This window comes from Empidonax traillii, unplaced genomic scaffold (genome assembly GCF_003031625.1).
Source record: "Empidonax traillii isolate 1590-97213 ecotype Southwest subspecies unplaced genomic scaffold, ASM303162v1 scaffold6:size4315531, whole genome shotgun sequence".
Taxonomy (NCBI): Eukaryota; Metazoa; Chordata; class Aves; order Passeriformes; family Tyrannidae; genus Empidonax; species Empidonax traillii.
Window position 1 is genome coordinate 2,433,287 of NW_020955199.1, and position 10,047 is coordinate 2,443,333.

Here is a 10,047-nt window from a genome sequence, read left to right on the forward strand (position 1 = left end):
TATTCTGTTGCTAAAGAGTACCAAACCTTCTTTTTTCCTTAGAGTCACGACTGTGGAGAGGCAATGCCTGTCTTCTGAAGCTCTGGGAACCTCCTGTTTCACTTCAAAGGGATATCTTAGTACACTGCAGGAATATTTGTTTACTGCAGAGGTGGTCCCTGTGCAGCATAGGGATTTGCATTCATTTTGGCAAATGGCAAGGCAGAGTAGATTGGTACATAGCCTTTTCCTTTGTCTTCTTTTACAAAGGAAACTAAAATAGCAGATGCGACATTGTCATTGGGAATCCTCCAGATTATGCTGTGCTGCGGAGGGAGAGAACACTGCATTAGAGCCTGTGCTGCAGTAATGGTCCTTTACGTTAAAGATCCCCTCATCACACAGGAGACTGTGCTGTTGCTGCTTACTTAAACTCCCAGCATCACTCTCTGGTAGCTGCACAGTCTCAGGATGGCACTTTATGCAAGGAGCTTTGACAATACCTCTGCCCTGTGTACGATGCAAAGGAATTAAGTGGACCCTTCTTAAAATGCAAGTTGCTGTTTCCCAGTGCCTTTCTTTGCATATTTTTCCCTTGCTTTATTAAATACTCCCCTGGGTATCACTGGGCTCCATAGTTAAATTTTTTTTTTAAAGTCTAGTCCTCAGTAAGGTTAATGAGCAGTCCTACCCTGAGGTGTCTGTGCTTTGATATTCTGCCTCTGACAAACTGCATTCAGCATCTCCCACTGCTGCTTAAAGTGGCTCTGGGCAGAGCCCAGCTCTTTGCAGCCCATATTTGTCTGTCAATTCATGGCCACCAACATGCTTCCCCTGCCAGCTGTGGATGTGTTCTGTACTTCTGTCGGATTCTGGTATGCAGTGGGTTCTTCTTCATGTAATAAAACTTTCTGCTTTTCAGCCAGAAAAGTTTTCCTCCCCTGCCTGCCTCCCCAGATGCTTTATGTGCACTCAAGATGCATGGTTGAATTACCAACACTGATTCATTAGTTCTTTTACATTTTTTTGTTTTGTTTTACCACTCCCAACAACATGTTCCTGACAGTTCTTTGCTTTCATTTACTGTAAAATGCGGCCCTGGGAATATGAATGACTTAGTGGATGCTATGATGGATCTTTGACTAGCAGTAATAGCCTCTTGCATCATTTCCAGTTTTCATGGTAATTGGCTCAGGAAAGTGAGTCATAGTCATAGGATAGCTTTGGATTGCTTTCTTATAAATCCTGTGCCACTGACTAATAATATTTTGTTTCCTAAATTACAGTTAAAAAAAAATTTAAAAAGGCTGGCAACGTGATACAAATGGGCATCCCTTCAGTTACTTCACTTTTATTGATTCTCTGTTTAGTTATGTGATTGCAACTAGGAGCAGAGCTGCATTCCAGGACTGTGTTTAAAAAATACAGTGTCCTCCCTGACTCACTCCAGAAATGGAGAAAATGCAGGTCTTTGCAAAATCAAAAAGTTTAGCCATAAATGTACAGAATGTATAGTTCAAGCAAAAAGGATGCTAAGCTCAGCTCCTGATAGTGAAATAACTGAAGCTAATACTAATCATCCTTGTAGCTTCAGAGCAGAGCTGCTGAAATACAGCAGATGAGGCCCAACTTTCATTTTGTCTTCAAAATCCATAATACAGACAAACTCAAGCTCACAACACAGCTGCTCAAGGCCAAGGCGCATTACAGGTTGTCTTGCAGTTTAATGGCCTGTCTTCGTGAACGAAGAACCGGGGAAGGTCTTTCCACCTTCCAGCCTACGCATTGGATTTTTTAGGTGAGACACAGTGTGCGCGGAACTGAGCCCACCCTTTAATCCTGAGGTTCATCTGCCGGGGCCAAGCACGCTTGGACGGTGGCAGCGAGGTCCTCAGGACGTAGATGGATTGCCTTACAGGGCTAGCGAGCTCCATCTGCCCGGGGAGGGGCCCCGAGCGGGAACTGAACCCGGGCCTCGGCAGTGACAGCAACACGTCCTTAACCACTAGACCACCAGGGGCTCTTTAGCAATGTATTCTATTGACACCTGTACTCAAATTCTGAAGAAATTTTCTGAAGAAGATAGGGAGGGAGCAAGCATTTTGGTGCAAATCAGTTTTCCGGTCTTTTCTCCCTGGCATGCGGCAGGATAGGAATGTATTGCTATTTGTATTGGGTTTTACTTGTTGTACTGTCTTTGGGAGTTCTGCTGTTGGCCAGACTGCTGAGTTTGGAAAGACACAAGAGATCACTGGCAAATGATTTTGAGGGTGAGACAAGGGCATTCAGAGGTGGCCGTGAGTAGAGGTAGGTATATATGATTCTTTTTACCTTAGAAGGGTGTAAACTGGAGACAGCCACAGTTTTTAGGATTCTTTGGGATTCAAGTGATTGAGAAAGAATTATGAAATTATGGAGATATAGAAACTCCCAAATGTCAAGAGATTGACAGAGCCAGGAGACTTAAAAAGGTGCCAGAGCACCATTTCCTAAATGGTCAGGTCTTTACAGAGAGCAACAGTGAAGCTGTGCTGGAACCAATTCCCGGTCCTAAACTCTGCTCTGTGCATTCCTCACTCTAAGGAGTCAATTTAAGGCAACCTTTTTATTGCAGAGATGCTGTGTTGCTACATCATTGTTTAAAATGGATGCCTCAGCTTGAATCACATCACTATTTCAGCTTTGCCATTGAAATGGAGGAGTAATCCCCAGGTCGTAACTCCAAAGAAAGTAGATGAAGCACGCTGTTGGCTGAAATCTCTCTTTAAGTCAGAGAAGTGCAGTGGTGCAGTACCTTCTTTGAAGGTGGCCTGAAAGCGCTCTGCACAATATGAAAATTTATTTCTATTTGACTTTTTGTTGTTAAACTCATTCCAGCAGGTCACAAAAAAAATTCGATTTCTAACAGTGCCTAAGGTACATGGTTTCCAAAAGGTTTACAGCCAAGCCATTCAGACTTTTCATGTAGAATTGTTTGGGTCTCCAAGAGTCATATGAGCTGTATATAGAAGAGGACTGATTGTGTTCCTCTGTGTGGCTATACCATTTATCATAACAAGCTCTACAGGAACAGTGGGACCAGTAGTTAATGCTGCCTCAAGCCAGATGAAGATCTTTGTGGACCTGGTTCAGTTTTGCATCAACCAAACTGACCCAGCATTTCTGCACCAGCCAGAGTACTTCGGGTGAGGTCCAAATACAACACGTGCATATTTAAAGATTGTTCTTCAGAATGCTGCTGAGTCGGTTGTAACCTAAAAATCACAGGCCTACCCTGGGACAGGGCAAACCTGGACCATATTGTCTAAACTTTGGGTCCTGCTGTCACCAAGCCTAGGACACCTACACTGCTGTTACGCACTCGCATTACCTAGAGAGAGAGGAAGACTGAGATGACTCTAGAGCAGGGTGATAAAGGAATTTTGAACAGGAGTGAATGCTGGGACACGCTGCATCTTACGTGGATTTCTTGGCAAAGAGATGCTGGCAGCCTGGGCCCACACTTACTTCTCCCGCAGAAATGTTACACCTGCTGCAGTGGTGAAGACATTTCTGGTGGCTGTGTGTCCAGGCTCATGGATATGTATTCTGTTGTATCTGCACAGGATCCAGAGTGCAGCTTGGTGAGGCATCTTCACTGTGGACTTGGGCAAGGTCACAGCTGAGTGTAACAAACCAGCAGAAGCTCTGGGCGTTATGTGTTGGAAGTATAGTCAGGATGCCTCTGCTGCACCTCAGCAGATTGGGAGGAACGGGGAAGAGGACTGGAATTTGCATGCTGTGTGAGACACCAGCATGTTGTGCCCAGGGAGGGGAGGGTAAAGTTGTAGTGTTCAAAACTTCTGTGAGGGAAATATGGGAAAGAGGGGAGAACTCTTGCATTAAGAGGGTTAGACTGCTGATGTTAAAAAATGGTGTGTGTATGACTCTTTGAGTCATCTTATGCTTGACTTTTTGAGCTAAGCTGCTCATTGCATTGCAAAATCTGCTATTTTTGCCTGGCCATAAAGATAAGTATAATTTGATTAGTCTGTTTCTCCCTAAAGATGAATCAGTCTCACTTGCACACCCGCTACACAGGACTGCTTACAACTCAAAATGTATGTAGCAATCAGCTGAGCAAAGGGAGTGCAAAGAGAAGGTCAGCAGCAAATCCTGCTATCACTAAATTTATCTAAAAAGAACTATAACTTTATAGCATTTAGCATTTTTTTTAGTTCTTTCTATTGATTGCAAATGTGAGAAAAAATATTCTATGAAGTGTTGAGTGTAATCAATTACTGCTAAGCCAAAGATTCTGTTACTGGAAAAACAGAGGGTACGGGTCTGGAATTTTGTGCCAAAGGCAATGTGTCAGTGCATGTGAAATCCAGTGCCAAGCCCAGGACAGAAGCAGATCCTGCTTTCCTAAACATATAGTGTAGATTATTTCATCATTCCTAAGGTACATATCTGCAGAAGCAGTAGGAAAGATATTACCTTGGAGGCGTTTTTCATTAAAGGCTTTGAAAGCTAGGATTAGACACTGATTTGGTTATACATAAGGAATTAACCACCATCCTCTACAACTAGAACAATTTGAATAAAGATTTTCTACAGACCCCTGGGATTGTGTTGGCAGCTGGAGAATACTGTAGCAACTTAGCCTGGAAAACATGGAAGGAGGTGAGTCACCATAACCAACTTAGCATCAGATAGGATGAGATAAATTTCCTCAGTTGTTTATGGTCAGAAGGAAATATCACTTGCAGCTGCTACACCTGGTTGTCAAGTGCCAGTAAAGATTCTGGAGGAAGCTTAAGGCATGACCTGCAGTATCAGTCTGATTATAGAGGTTTAGAAAGCAGCTGTATGAATATTTAAACTGATGGATTAACACAGTTTCTATGTATGTTTCAGGAATTGAATCAAGGCCCAGAAGCTTGCAAGTGCTACTGGGAAAAGAAGGATTTCCATACCATTTTGCCCCAGGTAATAAGACACAGCTGAGAAGTGTTTTGCAAAGCACTTGTTGCTGCCTTCCCGGGAAAATATGAAACCCAGTCTACTGGTGTCAATTTGGGTGTACAGGACAGATATAAAGACAGAATACAAAGTCACCACATGACTCCCCATTTGCCATTCATTCTCCAAGACCCAGTGTTGGATTGTACTTAGCAAAATAGGGAGAGTATCTTTCAGGAGTGTTACAGGAAGAAGTACTTCCACAGTCGTAACCATGCAGTTATCCTATTTGTTACCATCATGGCTAGGAAAGCGCTATAGGAACACCCGCAGCCACCAAAGAAGAGCATATCAGGTGAGAAATGCTGGCTTGTTTTATACATTCTTCTTCAGTAAGGATATTTAGTTCTTTAAACAGAGCACAGTCTTCTTCTGTGTTGGTGCAGCAGTTTCACAATTCCCTTATGGGACCCACCTTTCTGCTTTAAATTACTTGCTGCAGGAAAGAGGGCTTCATCACTCATGGGAAATGCTGTCTATGGCACCTGGTGAGCCAAGGGTTGCACGGAAGAAGAACAAATGGATGGGGTGGCTGTTGTTAGTGGCCAGATAAAGATCTCAGGGCCTCTCTCTACCATCAGTTCAACCATGGTCCCAACTCCAACAAAATTCAGCTGTGCAATGTGGATGTGATCTCTGAATTTCCTGTGGCTTTACCTGTGAATACAAAATACCACATCCACTGGAGGGAATAGAGGGGCGACTGCTTTATACTTTTCTTCATGGTGTGATTGACTTAATGCAATCTTTCACATTCCACCAGTAAGCTCAGGAACAGACTCCATAAGCGCAAAGGGATCTCACTAAACTCAGCTTTGACATTCATTTGTAGCTGTGTAAAGCCCAGTACCACTTCATTAAGCAGTAAAGGGAACATTCTGCTTCTTTTAGTGTTCATTGTACTCCATTTTTTCATTCACAGAAGTGAAGCTGATTTCTATAAAAGTCCTGGAAGCCACTTGTTTTCAGCAAATATTTATCATGTTTATCTCTGATCCAAATTGATTTTAGGATGTGGCTTCAGTAAAATCTCTAAAAGAAAAGTTTTGTCCAATGGAGAAACATAACATTTGGCAGCAATTTTCTATAAGCTATTAATAGAGACTGCTGCCAACTGTTCACTTTGACTGGTAAGTGAAATAATGTGCAAATTGTTTCTGTCATTAGAAGAATTAGTTTCAAAACCTGATAGGAAAAAACTCCTTTAATCCACTATAAATCTGGAGCCACAACTCCCTGTTACACATCTACATAGTGACTGCCACAGCAGACGCATGACTTGGGTGTGCTTTTGTATAACAGATAGAAGTGAATGAAGACTACCTTCCCAAACAGGTCTTTAGAGTCTTGTGGATTCACACATACACAGTAAGCATGAAGCTTATGGTTCTTGTACAGTGGTTAGCCCTACAAGGACCACTTATGCCACTGCAACCTTATTCTTAATATCCAACAGGCCCAGAGCCACATTTTGCGTAAGCTGAAGCCAATTTCCCACTGTAACTTGGAGGAACTGTCCTGCAGACCTAGTCTGAGTCCTACTCAAGGGCTTAAATTTCTCTCCCTATCCTTTTACTGCTGTTATCTGCCCACAGCTCCACATGTTTATCCAGCTGAGGTTAACCTCAGAAAGTAAAGTGTGCAAACAATGCTAATGACAATTTTGGGAAGCAGTAAGGTCATGCAAATATAGTCATTTCTGACAAGACAAAAAGCTGTTTATATCCTCTTTCTGCAACTTCCAGTTTTAAAACCTACCTGCCGAGTAAATTCAATAGCCTTTTTCAAATCTAGAAAATGTAGTGAAGTACAGAAAGTTTGTAGTGTAAGTGATTTGGGCTATATTCTGAAATAGGATTAAGAAATTCAGCTGGAATTGCTCATTGGAAACATTGTCCAAGAGCTGTCTCACACAGAGTCTGACTTCTGCTTTCTCTGTTGATAGAAGTGTTTCCTGTATCTGCCCAGCAGAAGACTCCCTGCTGTGGGCCAGAGGGTGCTTCCCAACACTTAAAAATCCCACCTGGAGACATACTAGATCACATTTGTAATTCAGGCAGGGCCTCCATTAGCATGGCCAACAACAGGGATTTCTTGAGTGTTCTGTTGACATCAGGCAGGGTGTGGTGCAAGGTTACTAAACTACCTCTGCCATTTAGTTTTCATCTGACACATGCTTAATTGTGAGGATGTCCTTCCTCTTATTAGTGTTTGAATCAGTCCCACTGTTGATGAGAGATGTTGTCCAAATCACGTTATACAGTAAAAAGTATTTAAAGCCACAGCCATAATATTATGGTAGACACAAGTTCAGATGACATGTTGACATGTTGTCTCCTCACATTTCCCATCATTAGCCATGGATGGCACTGTCTTATTCCTGATGGGCAGAGATGCAGTAGTTGACATGGCTAAGGGACTGGCCTGGACACCCCTGTGGAGAAAGGAGGGCTGCAGCATAGCCATAAGTGAGAGAGGAACTTTATTCAATGTTCTCTGTCATCTCCTGTTATTTCTATTAATTAAATGAAAGGAGGATGGTGATGAATATAGAGTGGGAATGTGAAAAAGAAGGAAATATGTGAAACAAGAGGTTTCTTGACCTGGTTGAATGGTTGAGGATGTTATACGCTAGTAACTGTTGATCAAAGGTGCAGTGCTCAGATGCCAAGAACTGAAATTAGAGTCTCAGGTCAAAAAAATGTTGATGTTCTTGCATGAGGAACAAATTTCACAAGCTGTGTGGCTTTGCTATATCATAAACAGCTATAGTCCTTCCTTTCAGCTTTTAGTCCATCAGGGCGCCAAATTGCAGGAACAGTTTCAAATCAGGGAAGCCAGATGTGCTCCTCCTAACCTCTGCTCCCTGAAGCCTACTTGTGATTGCCAGCTCCAAGAAGCCAAGTAAATAAAGCACCTTGGGGAGTGGGAACAGAATAATTAGGTGTTGAAATAACCAGACTGGAAAACATATTGATGGCATTCACCTTTGCAAAACATCTACGCTGCTTTCTGTAGGGAGCAGAGACAGTTTTAAATGGCAGCTGGAGGCAATGACAAATCCTCTTCATTACTCCCCATGATGCAGACAGGGTCTTGGGAGAGGAAGGCCTTGGTCCATCCACAGTCCTGGTAAACAAGGCACATGGAAAATAAGATAAGCCATTCTTTCTAAAGCCAGCCCATGTTCTGGTACGGATTCCTGAAGAGCCCTGTACATCCTGTTCTGGCAGAGTCCCTTTACATTAATTCCAAGAGGGAGTCTAATTTTGCCAGCTTAGTAAGTGCTGTGTTCAGCTTTATCTAAGGTCTCGTGTAAAAGAAGCACGGTTAGAGGTTAGTGGGAAACAGTAAACAAAAATAAGCATGCAGCAGCTAACGTAATTACACGTTTGCGGCAGAGAGGAGCAGGTGCTCTTCTGGATGATAGCCACAGTTCAAAGCCTTAGTCCATGTATTTTGTTGGGAGACTGCTGGCAGATGATCAACAAATCTGACCAATGCTGACGACTCTTATTTGGAGAGTAGCTGGTGTGTGAGAGTGCATTTATATTTGTAAGTACAGTCAGGACAGCTAACAGAGTTTGGTACTCTATTGCAGCTTCTGCATTTCTCATGTTTTTACTTTTTCTGTTTTTACTTTAGTCCAGAATATTTTGGCAAAAATGGAGAGAGATAAATAGAGATTATATATGTGTATGTAAGCATAGGCATATGGTGTGAATCTCTGCTTGGCTTGGCACAGAAGAGTCTTTAACCAACTTCTGCCATACCTCAAGTTAGCACTCTAGTCTCAACACTAAGTTTTGATGGTCCATTTTTCCCAAGTATCTTTAACTAATCTAAAGCTATGTTGCACTAAAAGAGGGGAGACCTGCCCTCTTCACCTTTGCTTTGCAACCTTTTGGGCTCACACTAGTACCTGCATGTTCAGCCAGTTCAGCTCACTAATCCAGCAAGAACCTGTCACTTGGCTTTGAAGGCTTTGTCTGCACCCCAATGAGCTTGCTTCTACAACTTAGAGAAGGAATTAGAAGTGACAGGAGAGGGAAGGGTCAGAATGTCTTTTTTCAGCAGTAATGCTGGTTCAAATCAGCTAAACTGCTTCATAAACCACATGCAAAATTAGTTTCAAACTCTGTGAAGGTTTGAGTTCAATATTTGTTTTAGCTAAAAGCATTTCCGTAAGCTCTGGTAAAACTCTGTCTAGGTGCCAGTAGCCCTTGGCAGAAACTAAAACAGTCTTCTGCCTGCTTATAGGGAAACAGCAGCTATCCCAAACCTAGACACACTGGCAAATGTGAGCTGGGAGAGCCTGTACCCTGGCAAATGTTTAACCACGGAGGCAAGCCCTGAGCACCAAGTACGTCTGCTCTGCTGTGGAGGAAAGGGCAGCATGGCAAATGCACCACTGTGGAATTGACCTCTCCTGACTCAGGACCCTCTCTCTTCAGAACTGGGTTACTCCAGTTAGCAAATGGAGGAGCAATATTCCTAGGCCTTTTCTTCATTTCTCAAGCTCCCTGGGTACAGCTAATTCTGGTCCATCTGGTGATGAAGACAGGGTTAGGACTGAAGCAAGGAAAAGGAAGTTTGCTGTGCTCCTGCCTGCACTACAGGATTCCTGTGGCACCGCTGAAGTCACAGAATCCGTCCTTGACCCAACCCTCTGGTGTACAGGCAGATAATAGTCCTACCCGGCCTGTGAGGGCTGGGCTGCAGCTCAGCACAGGGAGTGTTTCTAAAACTGGTTCAAGTCTCAGTGCTGCAGGAGCTCTCATCCTTTAAGAGACCATTACTTCTGCTAAACTCCCGAGTGCTTTACGGGTCTGACGTGCTCCTGCAGCACTATGACAGATGTGGACCATACCACCCCACCTCTACAGAACCTAGGCTTAACATGCTGCAACAAAACAAGCATCGGGAGGAGAGAGGCTAGCTGGAAATGTGGATGGAAAGGCACAGAACATGAAAAAGAAATACGGTATTACTCACCATTAAACATTTTTGAGCAAAACTCATCTGTGTGTCATCTGACCCCTTTCATCTCTTTCATTATACACA

General features: G+C 43.1%; 1 long non-coding RNA gene across 1 annotated transcript; it reads right to left on the reverse strand.

Annotated features, from left to right (window-relative positions):
* Positions 1-7,968: 7,968 nt before the first annotated feature.
* On the reverse strand, positions 7,969-9,817 carry LOC114055737. The gene is made up of 3 exons (XR_003570813.1): positions 9,681-9,817; positions 9,351-9,531; positions 7,969-8,112 (listed from the first exon to the last, which is right to left on the reverse strand). It is a non-coding gene; the product is annotated as an uncharacterized LOC114055737 (long non-coding RNA).
* Between the last annotated feature and the right edge of the window lie 230 nt (positions 9,818-10,047).